The sequence below is a fragment of the Salvelinus alpinus genome, chromosome 37, assembly GCF_045679555.1.
Source record: "Salvelinus alpinus chromosome 37, SLU_Salpinus.1, whole genome shotgun sequence".
Lineage (NCBI taxonomy): Eukaryota > Metazoa > Chordata > Actinopteri > Salmoniformes > Salmonidae > Salvelinus > Salvelinus alpinus.
Window position 1 is genome coordinate 4,712,478 of NC_092122.1, and position 22,771 is coordinate 4,735,248.

The 22,771-nt window shown below is 43.5% G+C and overlaps 1 protein-coding gene across 14 annotated transcripts in view; it reads left to right on the top strand.

Annotated features, from left to right (window-relative positions):
- LOC139565961 (forkhead box protein P2-like) overlaps positions 1–22,771 on the top strand; it is a 124,356-nt gene that overhangs the window by 15,253 nt on the left and 86,332 nt on the right. The gene's annotated exons all lie outside the window — the stretch shown is intronic.

A 22,771-nucleotide genomic window follows, 5' to 3' on the forward strand; every position in this document is an offset into this window, starting at 1 on the left:
GAACGCAGTGCCCTTGTTTGGGTGTAGGGCCTGATCAGAGCCTGAAGGTACGGAGGTGCCGTTCCCCTCACAGCTCCGTAGGCAAGCACCATGGTCTTGTAGCGGATGCGAGCTTCAACTGGAAGCCAGTGGAGAGAGCGGAGGAGCGGGGTGACGTGAGAGAACTTGGGAAAGTTGAACACCAGACGGGCTGCGGCGTTCTGGATGAGTTGTAGGGGTTTAATGGCACAGGCAGGGAGCCCAGCCAACAGCGAGTTGCAGTAATCCAGACGGGAGATGACAAGTGCCTGGATTAGGACCTGCGCCGCTTCCTGCGTGAGGCAGGGTCGTACTCTGCAAATGTTGTAGAGCATGAACCTACAGGAACGGGTCACCGCCTTGATGTTAGTTGAGAACGACAGGGTGTTGTCCAGGATCACGCCAAGGTTCTTAGCACTCTGGGAGGAGGACACAATGGAGTTGTCAACCGTGATGGCGAGATCATGGAACGGGCAGTCCTTCCCCGGGAGGAAGAGCAGCTCCGTCTTGCCGAGGTTCAGCTTGAGGTGGTGATCCGTCATCCACACTGATATGTCTGCCAGACATGCAGAGATGCGATTCACCACCTGGTTATCAGAGGGGGGAAAGGAGAAGATTAATTGTGTGTCGTCTGCATAGCAATGATAGGAGAGACCATGTGAGGATATGACAGAGCCAAGTGACTTGGTGTATAGCGAGAATAGGAGAGGGCCTAGAACAGAGCCCTGGGGGACACCAGTGGTGAGAGCACGTGGTGCGGAGACAGATTCTCGCCACGCCACCTGGTAGGAGCGACCTGTCAGGTAGGACGCAATCCAAGCGTGGGCCGCGCCGGAGATGCCCAGCTCGGAGAGGGTGGAGAGGAGGATCTGATGGTTCACAGTATCAAAGGCAGCCGATAGGTCTAGAAGGATGAGAGCAGAGGAGAGAGAGTTAGCTTTAGCAGTACGGAGCGCCTCCGAGACACAGAGAAGAGCAGTCTCAGTTGAATGACTAGTCTTGAAACCTGACTGATTTGGATCAAGAAGGTCATTCTGAGTGAGATAGCAGGAGAGCTGGCCAAGGACGGCACGTTCAAGAGTTTTGGAGAGAAAAGAAAGAAGGGATACTGGTCTGTAGTTGTTGACATCGGAGGGATCGAGTGTAGGTTTTTTCAGAAGGGGTGCAACTCTCGCTCTCTTGAAGACGGAAGGGACGTAGCCAGCGGTCAAGGATGAGTTGATGAGCGAGGTGAGGTAAGGGAGAAGGTCTCCGGAAATGGTCTGGAGAAGAGAGGAGGGGATAGGGTCAAGCGGGCAGGTTGTTGGGCGGCCGGCCGTCACAAGACGCGAGATTTCATCTGGAGAGAGAGGGGAGAAAGAGGTCAAAGCACAGGGTAGGGCAGTGTGAGCAGAACCAGCGGTGTCGTTTGACTTAGCAAACGAGGATCGGATGTCGTCGACCTTCTTTTCAAAATGGTTGACAAAGTCATCAGCAGAGAGGGAGGAGGGGGGAGGAGGGGGAGGAGGATTCAGGAGGGAGGAGAAGGTGGCAAAGAGCTTCCTAGGGTTAGAGGCAGATGCTTGGAATGCTTTTACTGCAGCGGCAACAAGCCAACTGCTTTGTTCATTATGATCATTTGATCGGGGCTTGCAAAGAGATACAGAGGGGGGGGGGGGATACTACAAGCGCCTTGAATCCCACTTCCCCCGGCCACAAACCACAAGCCTAGACAATACGTCACTTGCTACCTGCTTGTCCCAGAATGGCCAGAAAGCATCTGTCTACGTGTCGAGATGACAAGTCGACAACTCGCTTGATTTGGGACAAAACCCTGACAGGAGTTGGAATGTCGAATCTATATATGTTGACAAACTTGGCTACCCCTCTGAATGGGGTTTCTGATTACACCTCATCATGCGTGGGAATTTCAGTGTGTCCCCAGCCCTCTCCGAGAGGTGCCTCTCGGGCAATCATGTGGTCATACTACCTGACTCGGTGCTGCTCAGAGTGCAGTTGACAAAAACAGCCCGAGGCACGTCATGTGGAAAACATTCAGTCTGTATACATACATCCAGTCTGCAGCACCTCTCGGGTTAAGTGAATGAAGCACCAGGCTGTCTGTTGGTCCTGCTCACCTGTGAAGGGAAATGGTGTGTGTGTGTGTGCATGTGTACTTGTGTGTCCAACTTTCCCTCCTAGAGAGTCTCTCAGTTATACTCTGCTGCAGCAGTTGAGTTCCACTCCTTCTCATGTCATGTAAAATTAAGCTCCCGGTCAGTGAGAGCTTTCACCTGTCAGTCATCCTGAAGAGGTCCTGGGGTGTAGAGCTGCTCACCTGTGTTTATTGTACAATACCTGCTCTGCTCTACCCAGGGAGAACGCTCTCACTCTCTCTACCTTACTTTTTTTCTTTTTCTCTCGCTCTCTTTCCCGCACTTATCTTATTCCCTCTCTCCATTTACCTTCTCTTTCTCTCTTTTCCTTTACCCCCACCCTTTCGCTCTTCCCGCTCCCTCCCTTTATCCATCTCTAGTCTCCCTTCTCCCCTCTCTCCTCCCTCTGTCCCCTACTGCCTCCCTCCCGCTCTCCCTCCCTTTGTGTTATTAGAGCCCTCTCACTCGGTTGCTTACAGCTCAGCCTGTCTGCAGCGTTGCTCCCTCCGCTGCACCTCGCAGAGCACACACACACACACACACACACACACACACACACACACACACACACACACACACTGCTGCGCTGGCTTTAATGCAGACTGACGCCGCTGCCATAGGACTGATTGAAATTCGTGTCTCAAAGTTGCTAATGCTCACTGAACCATTTTATTGAAGATAAAGTAAATAAAATAGGTTGCCGTCTGAGAATTCTCTGGAATAGACTGGAATGATCTGGAAGGTAAAACACACTCACTCACTGGCAGGCAGGCCGACAGGCACACACGCACGGATGCACACACACGACCGCATACACACACACGCACACAGACACACACATGCACGGACAGTGAAGAGGCACAACTCCTATTGGCTCATAGAGTTTGGTTGATGGACTGGGTGGTGGAGGTGGGATGGTGATCAAGAGGTGTGAGTGGCCAAGAGGTATTTTCTATGGCTCAGGAATTTCACAAGTCCAATGTTTTTTTAAGAGGCTTTGCAGAAAGCTAACAGTTTGATTTAAAGCCTGATGCAGGGAATGCCACCCATATGTTCACCATCTATAGATTGTACGGTACAGCATCCTTGTCTAGTCATACTTTTGTGATGAGGTAGTGTACGTACGTACATATGCATGTATGATATGTGGATGAATGACTATCATAAGTCATTGTATGCTTAGGGTGGATGACACATTGTGTGTTGAAAAGTTGCGTACAGTGTTTGCATGAAAAAGGAGAACGTCCTCAGGGCTCTCATCTATTTCTATATTGTTGGTTAGTGGTAGGAAACTGTCCTAAAGCAAATAGCCCCTGTGTCATAAAACTCTTATTGAGTGTTTCCATTACTCTTCAACTTGTGACGTCTCACACAGCTCGAAGGGTGCACGTCAGCCAAAGAAGTTCATATCATTTTTTTCTGTTGAACTTTAAACCTCCTTGCCTTTTCTTTCCCATGAATATTTAAATGTATTTCATGAATAGATGGACTAAGTGTGTTGGTTGAATCCCTGACCCAGTCATTGTCACTTCAGGTTTAACCAAATCACACACAAATGATCATTGTGTTCATTTCTTACACTTCTTGTAGACCACTATGGACCCCTCGTTTAAAGAACCTAGCTACCTTTCAAACTCTCAACCTGGAATTATGTAAAATTCCCCTTGTGTTTGATACGATTCCTTTCTGCACTGTAAAGTGGTATAGGTGACAAGGTAATACATTTGCCATTGTGCTCAATAATAAATATTCTTCCAGGTCTTACTCAGTTGGCTGCTCACGAAAGAGCGTTTGGACTGTGTGTGCGTTGTCGCAAGGCGCCGAGGTCATTCGGAATTCAGTCTCTCTCGCTTTTGTCAAATATTTCTGTGCTGTGATAGTTTTCTCATTTATTTAGTGAATAGCTGGGGGTGGATGGAGAGAGCGATAGAGCGAGAGAAATAGTTTGGACATTATGTAAACGATGGAATGGGTCTCATAATCTCACATGTATTCATCATAGCAGACATTGGACCCTGTGATACTGCCCTCCATCTTTACCATTGTTCGCGTTTCTCCCCTCTTACTGTTCCTCTCAATGGCTGTACCAGCCTTAAATCCAACCTGCCTTTCCAATGACAATGTTTACCACCTATCATTCAATAAGAGACCGAGAAGCGCACAATTGCCTTTGTCAGTAAATGCTACATGAATGCACCCGAGCCAGCCACAGGAGAAAGGGATTGTTAGCAGTTTGAGGATAAGGTTGAAAGGAAAGGTTAGTTTGATGTGCGTGTGTGCATGCGTGTTTGTGCGTGTGTGTGCGTGCGTGTGTGTGTGTGTGTGTGTGTGTGTGTGTGTGTGTGTGTGTGTGTGTGTGTGTGTGTGTGTGTGTGTGTGTGTGTGTGTTAACCCCTCACATGTGTTAACCCTTAAACCTTTAAACCGTTAAAAGGCCTAGAAGTGTTTAACCATACACTGTTCGAAAAAAGGGTTGTCCTCATAGGAGAACCCTTTTTGGTTCCAGGTAGAACTCTCTGTTGAAAGGGTTCTAACTGGAACCCGAAACAGTTCTACCTGGAACCAAAAGGGTTCTACCTGGAACCAAAAATGGGTTCTTCAAAGGATTTTCCTATGGGGACAGCGGAAGAACCCTTTTTGGTTCTTGATAGCAGTTTTGTTTCTAAGACTGTATAGTTCCACGTCGGCTAGACAACAGCATATGTTCCTGGCATTAGCTAGAGATTAGCCTGTACAGGCCCTTTGGAAAGTTGTCTGTCTACAGAACAACACACTGACATCACAACATTAGGTAATTATTGCCTGTAAGTAGGGATTAGAATGTGGATGTTGACAGTAAATTGGCTCTCCGCATGTGTGTTGAATGCACCTTTGTGTGGATCAGACACACTAATGCACACAGGCAAAGTGTCTGCAGGCACATACTAGAGTAAGCCTCACCGCCAGTGTCCCTCCCCCGCCCCTTCCTCCATATCTACAGATCATCACTAAACATGTCTTTATTTTTCTCACTCGCCACGTCGCCGTGTCTTTTTCTGTTTGTGAGATTATGCATTATAAGTAAGCTAATGAGGTTTCTAAATATAAAGATTTGTTCAGACTCCTACAGTATGATGAAGGCCAGATGTTTGTCTTGGCGTGTTCTTTTTCTTCTTTTTTTCCATAAATTGTTTTCCTTTCAAGTGTCTTGACAGCATTAAAGATTAGCACTACAGTAGAGCTGCTAACAACCATTAAGTGTTTTCACCATTGTGTCACACAGTGTTTCTCTGTGTTTCTCCCCTCCCCCCCCCACCCCTTCCTTCGCGCCGAAGCAGTGAAAATGAAAAACAATCATTCTGACCTCTGGCGACACTTTTTGACGCACAGTCAGTTAAATGGTTTGTAAAGACGTTTAATTACCAAATGGCATAATCGTTATTAATCTCATCATTAGATGTATGATATTAAGTGAATCGCCTCCCCTGAGTACTGTGTTTCACAGATCAATAGATTTCGACAGGGCTGTAAGGGAGAGGGAGGTTTAAACACTGGATATAAACAGACACACTTTCTCGCTGTGATACCCTCACTCATTTATTTATGTAATTAGCTTTTATGTAGGTTTAACTATGCACTTTTTCATTCCACACTCGGGGATGGCGGCAGTATCCACACCTCGTTTTCCATGGTCTATACATCCGCGAGTGCATATTATTCCGGGTGAAAGGACGTGTAACAATGGGCAAGGTTATGGATTTTCATAAAGTGCTTGTATTCTCTTGTTAGTTGGAGTTCTTACGTCGCACTGTACACACAATGCAATTGATATGAGCATTGTTTAGAAGGCATTTCACGATTCTTAATTATCTCTGTCCCCAAGAGGTGCTAAGAAATGCCTACAGTTAGATAGTGAGCATAAACCAGTGTGAATCTGGTAGACTGGGGACCTTGGTAGTTGGGGACCTTGGTAGTTGGGGACTTATTCATTGGTTGCACCTCCGTCACTTGGTCACGTCATGCCATTGTTCTGAACGTTCTCAAGCCGCCCTCCACCATAGTGGTGGCCAAAAATCATGACAAGCCCAGGCATTCTGAACAGAGGTTAATGACTGTTTCATCTAAATCACACTATAGTGCCTGGAAATACGATGACATTGCTAAAGTAGGCAACTATTTAGTGGGACACAACTTTGCCATCATTATCACGTGGTCAAATTTACTTTAGACAGATGGCAATGTTGTCATTAGCTAGCAAAATTCATTGAAAAAAATGCTAGCGATACTGACATTAGCTAACTAAAATCCGGCGGTCTCACATTATGCTGCATCCAAAGTCAATCCGGCGACGCAAAAATGATGACAAGAAGGTTTTCCTGCAAATGATTTCCCTCCGTTTTGAAATGTCATTGTATTTCCAAGCCACTGTTATGCACTTCGGATGAAATCTTCAACAGCGCTCAATGACAATACATGGAGTTGAAATCTCTGTCGGGCATCAGTCCTGAAACGAATGTTCCCAAAAATATTGTGATGCGGTGTGCAACTCATGAATAGACGCTATTCAGACCAGCCAGCACCACTGCCCATAGCTAGATATCCATTATGTAACTCAAGCACCTCTACTGAACCAGCCATTACATTCAGTCACATGACCTACTGCCATTTTGTTACCTGCTCTAGTTATGCTCTACACTAGCAGAGGGGAATGCAACAGGATTTGAATGGTAGTTGTTCCATTTGTTCTCTTGCGCCTTCAACTTCCACTGGACTGTATTAACACCGTCACAGTCTACTGAACAACCCATTGCCTACACACTGTACTGGCTATATCTTTCGTTGGATTTATGGAGATATCTATTTGAAAAACCTTTGAATATCTGTAAATATGTGCAAGTTAGTCAGTGGTAAATACCTTATCTATTATTGTTGTTAACACAAACACTGATCACTACAGTGAAGGCTTAAGTATATCTTACTGTTACTGTCAGTGCCCTAATCAGAAGGGGGATCTGTCTGTCTTAGCACTTGAGGAATCCTCAGAAATTTCACTTGATGGCACTGTTTCCTTTTTCCTCCTCTGCGCCCCCGGCCCAAGCAACGGGGTGTTTTATGTATGTTCCGCACGCTCCAAAAGCCTGGATCCCTCTTCTACTACTGAGCCAGAGTGGCGTTCCCTATCTTTATCTATGGCTCAGGGAAACAAGTTAAGGATGAACACTCATAAACAAAACAATACTTGAATTTGTTCAAAAGTAGGTTATGATAATACTTCAAACCTGATAGTTGAGTATTAGTGTGGCCGATACAGTATAGTTCTGGCCTAATACTTGTCTTATTTCAGGTGCCTTATTGAGTATAAATGAACAATTTATTTATTTATTGGATGATATTTTGGATGTGATGTTCTTAAAAAGTGTTAATGATATATCTTTAACGTTGATCCTAACATTGTTTCCTTAGCGGACCTCTTATCTGTCCGTACCTCTTCAAAGGTGGAGCATAGCCTTCCCTATTGTTTAGTATTTCCCAAGCATTGCCAATTCCTGAATTCTAGTAATGTTTCATTTTCAATATAAATCTCTTACAACGGGAATTTCGTAGTTATTCACCCGTTTAAATTAATTAAATTAGATTCCTCTGATGCTGCCAGGCGTTCCGTTGATAATTGCGTCAACCAGGCGGTACATAATATGGCTGAGAGTGTTTCTATGGCTGCAGCAGTTCATTTAAATCCACATCTTACCTACCTTCGCCACTACACTTGATATACTGGTAACTATCTGTCAGTAGTGTTTCAGTAATGGCCTCCGCGCATTTTAAAAGCCTCTAATTCTTTGTCCTTTTCTCTAACTTAAAAGTCTAAAATGCAAAAGCATAATGGCTGAGAAAGAGACAGTGTTCAAGAAGAGAGCTATTGACCTTTTTCTTCATTACTCCTGATCCTGTCTGAAATAAAGTGAGGCCACCTCGTTTTCCTGTATGAATCAAACTGAGTTTAAATATGGGGTGGTGGTTTGGGGCGGGGGGAGAGAAGATATTATATGGACCAAGCCAAATGGTTAAGCATAGCATTCATAGGTGTTGGTCTTCTAATGCTCCCCCATATGTATGAATACCCTGTATAAAGGTGATATCATAGTGAAAATTAACCAGGGTTTGTATTTCAGTAATATCTGCATCATAAATAAGGGTGGGAGTATAATTGAGCCCGGATCATTGCCAGGGGGGTGGGGGGTGTCTCCCCATGGTGGAGATGAAAAATGGAAATCTGTGTACTGGTAAATAGATAATCACACAAAAGTAATTGAGGTTTTCAAACCCCAATCTACTCTGCCAGCATGAGCTCGTTTGCATGTTAATCACGGAAGTGATTTCCTTTCCCTTCACCGTGAGAAAGTCCACACACTTTCATAACCAGCTTTTAATTGCATTTAAAATGTCACAGAGGTGGAACACATGTAATTTAGCCATAACCGTGTCCAAATTAATGGGCACTACAGAGCCGTTCCGTTGGATGGGCTGAAATGAGACAGGCTGTTCTGCGTCTTTATTTTTATTTAGAGATGCTTCACTGTAATATAAGTGTCTTTCTGATAACATCTCAAGAGCATCTTTTGACAAATACGGCTAGATATTTATTTACGCTAAATTAAACGTGATCTCTATGAAGCTGCGTGTATGTGTCTCCATCTCAATGCTTGCCACTCATTGGGAACCGTAAATTCATGCGATTAAAGAGAGGTATTGGGTTTGAGTGTATTTTCTTTCATCACCAGGTGTTCTTTCACGTATAAATTACCAAGATGAGGTTTCCATAACACAGCTTAGAGCACTCTGGAGAGGGAAACCTACAAAACAGACCTATTTAATTTTTCATAGAAGAGGACCATCAGGAGCAATAAGCCAATATTCCTCTTTCCCCCTTTTCCAGATGCTTTTTCCACCGCTGCATCTTTCCAAACCTAGCCCTTACATTTTTTCCAGACAAAAAAAACAGCGGCAGCACTGCCGAGACCTACATGAAAGGAAGGAACTGTTGAAATGTTAATTTTACCATCTGCTGTTGAGGCCTGCTACCTTTTGGGTGTTTTTTTCCCCCTGCCTTCTTTAATTCCCAGTAGTTCTGTTCTGTTTTATGAATGTGCTGGTATTTTGGTTGTTTGAAGTTTGGGGATCTCAGAGCACGACTCTGACTGAGGAAGAAAAAAAGCAGGGGAAAAACAGAGCGCCACGTGGAGTGACAGTCCGGTTAGCCCTCTTTTTCAAGTCCCAGTCCCTCCTCCCAGTCTCCCTCCTACCTGTCTGTCCCCTGATCCCAGTTACCCTTTCTCTCCTCCCCAGTAACTCCCCCCCCGCCCCCGTCTCTCTTCCTTTTCCTCCCTTCTCTCTCTTCTCTCTTTCTTCCCGAGTCTTAGTGTCTTCAGGGACCAATTTAATGTGTTTATCTAACTGCTTGGGATTTTAATCATTAGTTTACAAGACCCCAAACACCCTTTGTCTAATAATGCTTTCTTTGTAACACTCACACAGTCTGCATAGCTTCCTGTAAGCCTTATAAACCCCCTGATAAATAAATCATACAAAGCCAAATGTAAAAACATCAAATTCCTTTTCGAAACTATTCGTCTCCTTTTTTTCCCGGTAAAAAGTTGACACTTTTTTTAAAATGACATTTCAACAGCTTTTGCTATAAGACTTTTGCCAAATGGACAGATTCCTTTGTGAGATTTGATAGTTGGCAATTAGGGTGAGACATCCTGTGTGCAGAGTTGCTTAGCATTTTCCTTGGCTGGGATCTGATTGTTTAGTCTGCTCTCATTGTGAACTGTTTCTGAGCAGCAGTTGACGGTTGTTTGCAAAGTGCTAGGAAAATGTAAGAGGAGGGGAGGGGCTGTGCTGCACTTTCTCTTATATTTATTTATTTTTCTCTGTCCTTGGAGCTTGGAATCTGATTTGTGTTCATGTTTCTCTATTCTTTCTGAGCGGTTTTTAAGTGTGGCTGCTGAAATCTAGACTTTGTATGACCTCACTGCACGGCCTGTATTTCATTAATGACCAGGCCTGTGGTTTGGGGGGAGAGGAATATTTTTCATATGACACCGTCTTGCATTAGTGCAGAGCAGCAGCTGCAGAAACCCCAAAAACATCACATTTTGTGGCTTTGAAAGGTGTGAAAATTTCAGCTCCCTAAAGCAAGCCTTTAGAATTGTGTGGTGTGTGTTTAGAAACAGAACTATTGTAAATAAATAAAAAGTGTCTTTCATTCTTCCTGGCATCTTGTAAAGTCAATAAGGTAGAAGTTTGCATTCACACGTCCTTTGACATATTGTATATTGTACATTCAGAAAAGACACCTAAAATAACAAGCAGGTATTCAACAGAAAATAGGCTGTCAGCATTTTGGCATTGAACCGTATTATTTTGTGTACTTTAAGTACTTTAGGCTCTATAGGGTCTTCCTGTACAAGGGGGTCGTTTTGTTTCTTTTTGTGCAGTAGTGCCACATCTGGCTTGTGTAGCATTTCTTCACAGATTGATTTGCCAGGCTTTGTTGGAGCGACTCACGCAAACCACTCAGCAATTGCTCTAAAAAGCCATTCAACAATACACAGACTCACTTAGTGAAACTCTGCTCCTTGTGCTCCCTTCTCCTAGCTAAACTTCCAGACACTAGACTACTGTAACTCTGTTGGGTACCTTGCAGGATATTGGATATCCAAAAGGAAACCCCAGATTTGTCCAGTCCAAACAAAGAGCCCTTGTGTCGCCCCTCCATCCTCTCTTTAAACCAGAGAATTGTCATCGTCATCGTGACACAACAAATGCTTTACCTCGATGCCATAAGATACCATGTGCATATTTTCCCAGATAATTCCTACTATCATTCATCATCAAACACTCCTCCTATGTGTGTGTGTCAGCGTGAAGTGTTCCGTTGTCAGTTTGAGACAGGGGCAGGAGTTTGGAACAGCGAAGAAGGGTCCGTACCAAATGGCACCCTACTCCTTTTTATAGTGCACTACTTCTGACCAGAGACCGTATTGGCTCTGGTCAAAGGTAGTGCACTATAAAGGGAAAAGGGTGCCATTTGAGAGGCAACCCAGAAGATGGGAGGGAGGTTGGTTAGTCAGGAAGGCTCAGTGGGTCTGAACAAAGAAGGGATTACCTAATAGTCCTGCTATGTATTTGAAGTCGAGTCGGCTGTTTGTTTGAAGAGGTGCAGGGTGGATGGGATGGCGGGATGGGCTGTGAAACGTCTCTGCAGCAGCTGATGGGTACTTTTAAGCTGTCAGAAACAGCCCCTCTGACATCCGTCTTTCTCAATAGATAGGAACAGGCTTCGATGGGGCAGGGCAAAATGGAAAGAGGATAGAAAGTTTAATGATGTTTGAATGTTCTCCCAAGTTAGTACGCCCTCTAAATACAGTGTATTTGGGTGTCTGTGTTGTAAATTAAAACCCACCCAGATAATAACTTCACAACAACCTCCCAGTAGATGGCTTAAGCTGATCTGATGTGAAAGGATCTGTAGTGAGAATGCACTCTAAATGCATGTAACCTAACTCACGAATTGAATGTTTGTAAACACACTCCCGGATTGTCGGAGAAAATGATGTTCCCTATTACGCAGAGATTAATTCTGTCTCAGCAAAATATCATGAACATGTCGTAAACCATTTAATTGTATGCCAAGAGGGTGAAAAACAAGCCTGTCGGAGAAACACAGAACACATCACACATTTGTTGTAACTGTTAGGGACTTGGGAATGACTTTAGGTAATTGCTTTAATTGTGTTTAAAAGTGTTGTGTTTTCTTAGATTAAGCTTTACAACCCCCATTTAAAAATACATCAAAAGTGATTTAAAAAGAAAAAAACGTGTTCTCTCCAAGAGTCAATATTTGACTACATTTCTTTCATTTGTGGGCAATTTCTACAAAATGAGGGTGTTCATTGAGTTATGTCCACTGTAGCCTACACTGCACAGGACAACTTTTTTAAACTTCTTGAGTTTAGCCACTCAAATGGGATCACTGAAAATATTACTTTTCTCCTTGTCATTTTGAATCAGCCATATTACAACGTGTACGCCACTCTCAAGCCCACCATCAATTTCTGTTTTGATAAATTGTGCCTCTAGTCCTGCTTTTAGTACCATCACATCTGCTTTTCCCTCTACTCAGAGCCCTGAATGTGGACAGCTTTTAACGTAGTGAGGAAGAAACCTGGTAAGTGGCTCATTTCTCCAGCTAAAGCATTTTTATTTCAACTTTATTAGGCGCTTTATAATAAACTATAATGTATTCCTCTAGATTGCAAATATACTGTCATACATTGGCTGCCTGGCTATGGCTAAAATGTGGTTTGAAAGTTATTGTTTCTGTACCTTTTTTAAAAACCGTCAAAATCAATTACATGTTGTTTACCGTAGGTAGTTACGCAAGCTCGGCCACTCTGTGTTCAGTCAATTTTCCCAATGCCAAATGGAATGGCCGTGGAATAATTGCAGTAGGTAACTATTTTCAAAGTGATGTTATTCTTTATTCACTGTCCTACTCTGCAAGATGAGTCTGTATTTGTTTGTGGTATATGCCCATGGACGGTTGGCAATCTACTACATACTTAAGCCCACCATACAAGAGTGCACTGGAACGGACAGGTATTCATTGAAAAGCAATGTGAAGCTTATTGCCATTCCCTGTATTTTCAATTGGATGGAACATTGGAGTTTTCATTGACATTGACATGTTCCGGAAAACCATCAAAGTGACTTCTAAACTCCACCAAAGTTCAGCCAAAAACTTGTTGCTGAAAGACTTTTTTAGTTTTCCGAGGCAAATTGCAGAGCATCACACTGAGTCCCGAGAAGTGTGTCACAGAATCATCTACCAGAAGTAAAAATTGCTACTTGCATGCTGTCTTTGACCGAGGACAGCCTTAACCACTCCTGAGGAAAATGTGCCGTTTAGAAAGATATAAAGAAGTAATTTTATTACGAGGTACATCTCCCTCTCAGAAGTGATTTCATTTCTCCTTTCAGCCTCCACGGGAGCCTTTATTTGATCTCATATTCCTGAGTTTAACTGCCTCAAACCAGCCGGCCTCAGTTTATTTTCATTTGGAAAAACATTTTCTGTTGGAGAGGAGGTGGAGGGGGTGGTTGTGGCGTATATTGCGGAACTGCACGGTTCTGTATTGAATGTAAGTGTCCCCTTTACAGAGCGACTTTTCACTCTATTGGATTGTTGGAAACCAAACTTTTAATCCCTCCCCCTTTTCTGACAGAGAAAGAAGCTTGATTGGTGTGTTTTGCCACACTCACAATTTAATCCCTATCTCCTGCCTCTTTCCCTCCCTCACTTCCTCCCTTGTGAATGCAGAGTTTTAGCAGTCTACCTGATAAAAAATGTTACATTACACAAAAGTTTCCAGACAAGCAACTACTGTACCATCATTGAGTAAATTCTTTGAGACGGTTGACCAGAAGTTGAACATCAGGTGCGGTAAAATAGAGAGAGCTGGCCCAGCATCTCAGTTCCAGAACCTCAGGTGTGTGTTTTCCCCCAGCTTGAGTGAAGAGCTTATTATGAACCAAGACTCAACAGAGCTGGCATCCCACCAGCTTGCAGGTCCACTCTGACCCGCTGGCCTTTTACACAAACCCCCCCCATGCCATGGGCCTCCACAGATGTCCAGCTGGAGTAGCTCTCTCCCTTTCCCTAGGGCTGGGTGATATGGCCAAAATATTATATCATGTTTTTTTATTTTTTTTATTGGACGGTATGACGGTATTTGACTGTAATTTTAGTTTTTGAATAATAAAAGTTCTATGTTTGCTTTATGAGTAGTGAGTGATCCTAGGGTGGCAACACATCTCCATTCTGATTGTTTTATGCTGTTCAATTCAACTTCAACCAAAACAAATATCAGCACTTTTATCATTTCTGCATTTCCTGCACTCAATTGCAGTGGTGGAAAAAGTACCCAATTGTCATACTTGAGTTCTAGTAAAGATACGTTAATAGAAAATTACTGAAGTAAAAGTGAAAGTCACCCAGTAAAATTCCACTTGAGTAAAAGTATTTGGTTTTATATATACTTAAGTATCAAAAGTAAAAGTATAAATAATTTTAAATTCCTTATATTAAGCAAACCAGATGGCACCATTTTCTTGTTTTATTTATTTATGGATAGCCAGGGGCACACCCCAACACTCAGACATAATTTACAAACAAAGCATTTCTGTTTAGTGAGTCCTCCGATGACCAGGGATGTTCTCTTGACAAGTGCGTGACTTGGACCATTTTCCTGTCCTGCTAAGCGTTCAACATGTAACGAGTACTTTTAGGTGTCAGGGAAAATGCATGGAGTAAAAAGTACAGCATTTTCTTTAGGAATGTAGTTAAGTAAAAGTAGTCAAAAATAAAAGCACTAAAGTAAAGTACAGATACCAAAAAAAACGACTTAAGTAGTACTTGAAAGTATTTTTACTTAAGTACTTTAAACCACTGCTCAATTGAGAGAATTTCCACACTGCCACGTAGGGCTGCACGATATGGGCAAATCATCTAGGACGTATTTTTAACCAAATAATGCAATTGCGATTTGACTTGCCAATTAGAGCAAAACTGTTGGATTCATGGTAATAGAATTACTATTCTAATTCTATAGTTAGAATATAATAGTGGGCACTTTGAATACAGTGTTGTTTGAGATGACAACGAATTAAAATGCCAGGGAGGAGTTATTTTGGCGGTAGGAACAAAAAGTGTTGATAAGTGTTTCCTAGGGGACCCTATAAGCTTTGGCTACATTGCATGTTTTCGCTTAGCTACTTCATGTAGCTAACATATTCTTCTTTTGCATATTCCTCTTTGATTTAGAAGATACTGTTGCACAAACAACATGCTGGTTTAGGTCCACACCATCACTGGTATTATCAGGCTGTATTAGCTAGCTACGTTTGGTCTTACTCAGTACATTTATTAGCTAGCTGTTAGCGGCTAACAATTAGCGTCTCCATAGATTTAGGGCAACTTGCTAAAAAAAGACAAACTAGCTGATGTAAGAAACACAAACGAATAGTGTCATTATAGAACGCTAGTGGATTTATATTAAGAAGCAAAGTGGAAAACAGCATTGTTGTTGTCATTAACATTGTTGAATGTGCTGCATTGACCATGCAGACTGAATGTCTTGTGGTCGAGGAACAACAAATGCTCTCCTTGATTGACAGGGGGCGTGGCTAGGTCTGTAATGGAAGGTGGCGCGGAGAGAGATGACTCAAGTAGCGAAGTAAACTACAACAATTGACATTACACAAGGCGTATCACATTTAACAAACCAAACATTCTTATACCGGTATAGAAGGTAAAGTAAAAACCCAAACCGGTCCCTGCGTCAATACCGGTGGTATACTGTCCAACCCTACCTGACTCTTGCTCTCTCTGTACCTCCCTCTCATTCCCTCCTTCCCTTCATCTCCAGAAAGCATCATTCTCTGCCTGCAACACCTAGGTCTTCTTTAAGCCTAGACTGATGACAGCACGATGAAAACATTTTTTTGCAAGAAGTGCAGTTTCAGAGCCCAGAACTCCCACTCTCCTGAATAGTTCCCCTTTTTTATTTGGGTAGCCTCCACTGGGCTCCGCTCCATGGTGAGAATTACCTCCAGATGTAATTCCTATCCCGAATTAGTGGCTAGTAAAAATTACGTTTAAATTAGCGGCGGTGTGGAGAACGGTTAAGTTTGAAATTTCAATATAATGAGTTTATTATTCTTTGGCGTGATGCCATTTTTCCTGGATTTATTTCAGTTTTCTTTTATGTAATTGGTGTCTGGTTGAATGGTATTACTGTCATGAATGGATGTCATCTGTGTGTCAGTGGTAACTCAGACAGTGAGGTAAGTGTTCAGGAGGAGCTTCAGTACCAGACAGGGCAGATCTATGTACCACTAAACGGCTGCTGATAGCACTGGCCTTTTGATCTAATCTACTGTCTATACACTGAGTGTACAAAACATTAGGAACACCTTCATTTTGAGTTGGACTGTGTTTTGCCGTCAGAACAGCCTCAATTCGTCAGGGGCATGGACTCTACAAGGTGTCAAGTGTTCCACAAGGATGCTAGCCCATGTTGAGTCCAATGCTTCCCAAAGTTGTCTCAAGTTGGCTGCATGTCCTTTGGGTGGTGGACCATTCTTGATACACACGGGAAACTGTTGAGTGTGAAAAACCCAGAAACGTTGCACTTCTTGACACACTCACCTGGCACCTACTACCATACAACGTTCAAAGGCACTTAAATCTTTAGTCTTGCCCGTTCACCCTCTGAATGGCACACATATGCAATCCATGTCTCAAGGCTTAAAAATACTTATTTAACCTGTCTCCTCCCCTTCATCTACACTGATTGAAGTGGATTTAACAAGTGAAATCAATATGGGATCATAGTTTCACCTGGATTCACCTGGTCGGTCTGTGTCATGGAAAGAGCAGGTGTTCCTAATGTTTTGTACACTCAGTGTATCTATGTTCTCAAACTATCTTATCATAACTCCACTATATGGAATCTACAATGTCACCTGGTACCTGAAATTGTATAGCCAGGATGTTATTGACAGTAGAAGCAGTTTGTGGTGTGTTAAAATACTGGTGCTGTGGTCTTTTGAATTTCATTGGACTTTGTCTTAACTCTTATTCTACCAGTGTAGCTATGGTTATGGGAAGACTATGGGAATCCATGAGATCCTCAGCACACGGTGTATGAATGTCAGAAATGGCTTTCCTATTTATCGTTAACAGGAAATACACCTGTGGAAGCGGCTATTGTATGAATCCTTAACCGTTCTCTTTCATCTATCTGATGACACCTTGCCGGCCAGGAACATTAAAACCCAATATCCATGTATTTTTCTGTATTATCATATTGCAGCCTTTACAATATGATAATATCTACGGTGAAAAAAGTGGAAGATGTCTGCTATGCTATGCTACTAGACTTTCATCTGACTCCAATCTGCTGTATAATAGGTAAACTGCTGTGAGGTGCACTTACTTGTTTAAATTTACCCACAAAGCCAAGCCTTTGATTTTATCAGCGCGTCTAATTCAAATACGTCTTTTGAAGAAAACCTACATTTTAAAGGGAGAGAGGAGAGCGGAGCGCAGAAGAGCCAATTTAACCTGGAGTGTCTGTCGCATTCTCCCCCAGTTTTTCTGTTTGAAGTGCCTGGTCAGCTTGAACTGTCTGACTTCTGTCATTTTGATCTCTTTTATTTTTTTCTCTGCTGCAGCAGTAACGTATACAGTGGGGAGAACAAGTATTTGATACACTGCCGATTTTGCAGGTTTTCCTACTTACAAAGCATGTAGAGGTCTGTAATTTTTATCATAGGTACACTTCAACTGTGAGAGACGGAATCTAAAACAAAAATCCAGAAAATCACATTGTATGATTTTTAAATAATTAATTTGCATTTTATTGCATGACATAAGTATTTGATCACCTACCAACCAGTAAGAATTCCGGCTCTCACAGACCTGTTAGTTTTTCTTTAAGAAGCCCTCCTGTTCTCCACTCATTACCTGTATTAACTGCACCTGTTTGAACTCGTTACCTGTATAAAAGACACCTGTCCACACACAATCAAACAGATTCCAACCTCTCCACAATGGCCAAGACCAGAGAGCTGTGTAAGGACATCAGGGATAAAATTGTAGACCTGCACAAGGCTGGGATGGGCTACAGGACAATAGGCAAGCAGCTTGGTGAGAAGGAAACAACTGTTGGCGCAATTATTAGAAAATGGAAGAAGTTCAAGATGACAGTCAATCACCCTCGGTCTGGGGCTCCATGCAAGATTTCACCTCGTGGGGCATCAATGATCATGAGGAAGGTGAGGGATCAGCCCAGAACTACACGGCAGGACCTGGTCAATGACCTGAAGAGAGCTGGGACCACAGTCTCAAAGAAAACCATTAGTAACACACTACGCCGTCATGGATTAAAATCCTGCAGCGCACGCAAGGTCCCCCTGCTTAAGCCAGTGCATGTCCAGGCCTGTCTGAAGTTTGCCAATGACCATCTGGATGATCCAGAGGAGGAATGGGAGAAGGTCATGTGGTCTGATGAGACAAAAATAGAGCTTTTTGGTCTAACTCCACTCGCCGTGTTTGGAGGAAGAAGAAGTATGAGTACAACCCCAAGAACACCATCCCAACCGTGAAGCATGGAGGTGGAAACATCATTCTTTGGGGATGCTTTTCTGCAAAGGGGACAGGACGACTGCACCGTATTGAGGGGAGGATGGATGGGGCCATGTATCGCGAGATCTTGGCCAACAACCTCCTTCCCTCAGTAAGAGCATTGAAGATGGGTCGTGGCTGGGTCTTCCAGCATGACAACGACACGAAGCACACAGCCATGGCAACTAAGGAGTGGCTCCGTAAGAAGCATCTCAAGGTCCTGGAGTGGCCTAGCCAGTCTCCAGACCTGAACCCAATAGAAAATCTTTGGAGGGAGCTGAAAGTCCGTATTGCCCAGCGACAGCCCCGAAACCTGAAGGATCTGGAGAAGTTCTGTATGGAGGAGTGGGCCAAAATCCCTGCTGCAGTGTGTGCAAACCTGGTCAAGAACTACAGGAAACGTATGATCTCTGTAATTGCAAACAAAGGTTTCTGTACCAAATATTAAGTTCTGCTTTTCTGATGTATCAAATACTTATGTCATACAATAAAATGCAAATTAATTACTTAAAAATCATACAATGTGATTTTCTGGATTTTTGTTTTAGATTCCGTCTCTCACAGTTGAAGTGTACCTATGATAAAAATTACAGACCTCTACATGCTTTGTAAGTAGGAAAACCTGCAAAATCGGCAGTGTATCAAATACTTGTTCTCCCCACTGTATACTTCAGTTCCCCTGCCTGCAGCTGGGGGCTGGTGGAAGGGAAGAGAAGGGAAGGGGTGCAGCTAGGCAGGCAGGTATCATTAAGCAGTGAGAGGAGAGAGAGAGTTGAAGCCAGTGGAACGGCGCCGAGTGAGTGCTATACGTGGCTTCTCGTGGCGCATGTTGATATTTCTGTCCGGTTTATTTTCAATGGGAACTAAAGGCTGGGCAGTTCCACCTCTAGCTGCTTATTCGGCCTGTTGATATTGAGTCAAGCAAACACTCACTCTGGGATGTCCTGTTGGGCACCGGGCCAAAGTCGCAAATGGAAGTCAAATGAGAGACTCCTGTGTAGGGAGGGAGGGAGCCTAAAGAAAGGCAAGCAGCCAGCCTAGAGGGTTTAGGGTTGGTGAGCTGCCCAGTGACCACCAGTTTAAACTGTTCACTTAGCAGCTCCTTTTTAACTACTGGATGGAAGTGGCATACTGTAAATCTTGATTAATACTCTCAGTCGCTGTGAATCTGAATTTAACTTTTTTCTCAATACAGCTACTTGGCTCAGTCGTTGCTGGCTCCTGCTTCTTTTTGTAGATGAATGACTGATTAAAAACATATTCTTGCCGTTGTGACTGTGGCAGCAGCTTTCTGTCTCTCCCTTTCTCCCACTTCTCCCTTCATCTGAAATATCTATGCAAATGTGTTTGGACACTATCATTATCGGCTACTTAATATGGATTTCATTAGGGATCGTTCTAAGCAAGGCACGGGGAAGTTGCCATGGATACTCCAGTTGCTTAAGTACAGTATATTCAAATGTTCAGCCTCTAATATAATTACTGAGCTCTAATGGTCCATTATGGCCACACTGAACTTGTTGTGGGGAGAAAAATGAAAAGGCTTAAGATCATTATGTCTTGTTAGTGTGTTTGTGTGTTCATAAACTATAACTGTGTTACTCAGTTTTGCTTTTGGAAACATATCATTGTGACATTTATTTTTTATTTTATTTAACCTTTATTTAACTAGGCAAGACAGTTAAGAACAAATTCTTATTGACAATGACGGCCTACCTCGGCCAAACTCTAAACCGGACGCCACTGGGCCAATTGTGCGCTGCCCTATGGGACTCCCAATCATGGCCGGTTGTTATACAGCCTGGAATCGAACCAAGGTCTGTAGTGACGCCTCTAGCCTTGAGATGCTGTGCCTTGGACCGCTGTGCCGCTCGGGAGCCCCAAAACCTAAACAACATGAAGGTGGTCTGTTTTTAAATATACTAATAGGAATGTTCATTCTGTTGAAATACTGCAGGTGTCTGTCTGTATGTAGTCCAACTGCCAGTAACAGTGCAGTGTGTTTGGTGTTGAGAGGTAGAGTATATTCAGCTGTTCACTGCATATTGTAGCTCTGGTCTGGTCTAGTTTAAATGGGAGGAGAGAGGAGGAGTGAATTCAAGTGGATAACCCTCCATGCAAAGTGAACATCATGGCATTTGGGCAAAGGGCTGAAACAAATACACACTCTCCCAGTCACTGCACACACAAGCCATAGGGCAGGGATCATAAACTAGATTCAGCCACAGGCTGATTTCTTCTTCAGTGGCTGGTCGGGTAGCAGGAACATAATTACAAATCATTTGTAGACTGCAAGAAGCCCAAACAGATATAATATTTGACTAAAACATAATCATTTCAAACCTTGCTTACGTTTGTATATGATCACGTGTCTCTCTATTATGCGTGGGAATACTTGGGAACAGATTTCCAAAATTAAAATCACTTGGAGCTGTTCATGGTTCATGGTGTTTTTACAGTCTTTTATGTCCAGCAATGAAAATTCTAACAACAACAACATTTTTTTTTTTTTTACTCAGAATACTTGGGGGGCCAAATAAACCACCCGCAGGCCACATTCGGCCTGTGGGCCACCAGTTGGGGAACCCTGCCATAGGGTCTCTCTATCTTTCCCTCTCTCTCTCTCTCTCTCTCTCTACTCCAGACTCATTCTATTGCCGGGCTCCTTTTTAATGCATTTTTCAAACGCAGCACCTCTAAGTGGCAGTTCCACACCAGTGTTTTCCCCTTCCTCTTAATTCCCATTTGTTTCAGCGTTGAAGTGTTTTGGCCATAATAAATCATTCTAATGGTGGGTAAGGTGAAAGAGGCTCTGGGTATCTCTGTCAGCCCTGAGCCCAAGCTGCTGCCTGTGAGACTGACTAGCCCAATGACGCTAGTGGTGATGGTGGTGGCGGAAACCATGGTCTCAGTCTCCAGTGTGGAAGTGTGGCATGTAGAGATGAGGCTCTTGACACTGTCTGATGGCCCCGGGCAACGCGCTTTGTGTCTGCTTTAATTGGAAATTAATAGTTTGAGGGTTGCTATGGAAATGATGCCATCGCTCAGAGATAGAAACCTACACCACCACTGCAACTGCCGTAGTTATTACCATCCCCCACCCCGGCACTACCCTCCTCTCTACCCCCCTGCTACCCATGTCTCTTCTTCTGCCACGGTGAAGAGACGATGGTGGCGTTGTTTGTTGACCTTGGTGGTGTGAAGGCCTGGAAGAAAATACAGGCAGAAAACATACAGTGAAGTGTTAGTGATGCACAATGTCTTGTTGTTCTCTGGCTGACAATGTCAAGGAGGGTGGCTGGGTGGCTTTCCAAGGCCCAGAGGACTCTCTTGGGTTTATCTTCCAAGTGGTTTATGGGGTGTTGAAGGAGCATTATAGCCACATAGCTCAAACGTGTTGAAAGTAAAATGGGTGTAATTGCTCGGCCTAATGTTTGTGCTTAAAGCAATTTAGACCTTGTATAGCTAGCTGTTTCTCAGGCACAACTCCCCCTTGATCTTGTTTAGTGTTTACCACGCTGCTTCAGACAGTGAAGGCAAATGGAAATGCTAAATCTTTTTGGCCGCTGTTGCTTTTTTAATAAGGATATCCAGACAGCTAAAATCTGCTGGTTGGTATATAATGTGCTATTCAGAGCCTGTGAACTCATGCAAACACACCGCTCCGAGCTGTGAGTTCAAGTGGTCTTATACCCCGAGTTAGAGGCTAGATCTTTTACTAAATACATCTGTCATGCCTGCCTTGGGTGCATCTCACTGAACATGAAAGTCCTTGCTCCGCATACTCTCACTGTCAGTGAATTTGTGTCTGTTTATCTTTGTTTATGCTGTAAGAATAGTTTGTTGAATTTTATGAGTACACATTCATCCAGCAGACTTCAACACACATGCACTTACGCCTGTGCGCGCGCACACACACACACACTAGCACACACACTTGTGGGGACACGTGTGTTTCTGGTCTGGCGGAGCCTGTGTGAGTTGTATCAACCCTTTCCTCCACATCAGCCTCTCCTCCTCTTGTTTCAGTGGTGTCTACACAAACACAGCCAGCCAGACGAAGCCTAGGATTGAATCTCACAAGTCCATGTGGCGTTGTGAGCTGGTAGCAGATGGACTTGCTTTTGCATCTGCTGTGTGCAGACTGGGCTTTGTACTGTTCTCCTGGGGGAGACCGAGGCTTTCTTCCCTGCTAGTAGATTCCTGTCTGCTGGAGCAGCTAAGGAAAACATCTGTGGCATGCAGGAGAGAGAGCGGAGAGAGAGAGAAAGGAGAGGGAGAGCGAGAGAGAGAGAGAGAAAGGAGAGAGAGAAAGGAGAGGGAGAGAGAGAGAGAGAGAGAGACAAAAAAAAGTGAAAATTGACAAACAGCATTAGCTCAAAATGTT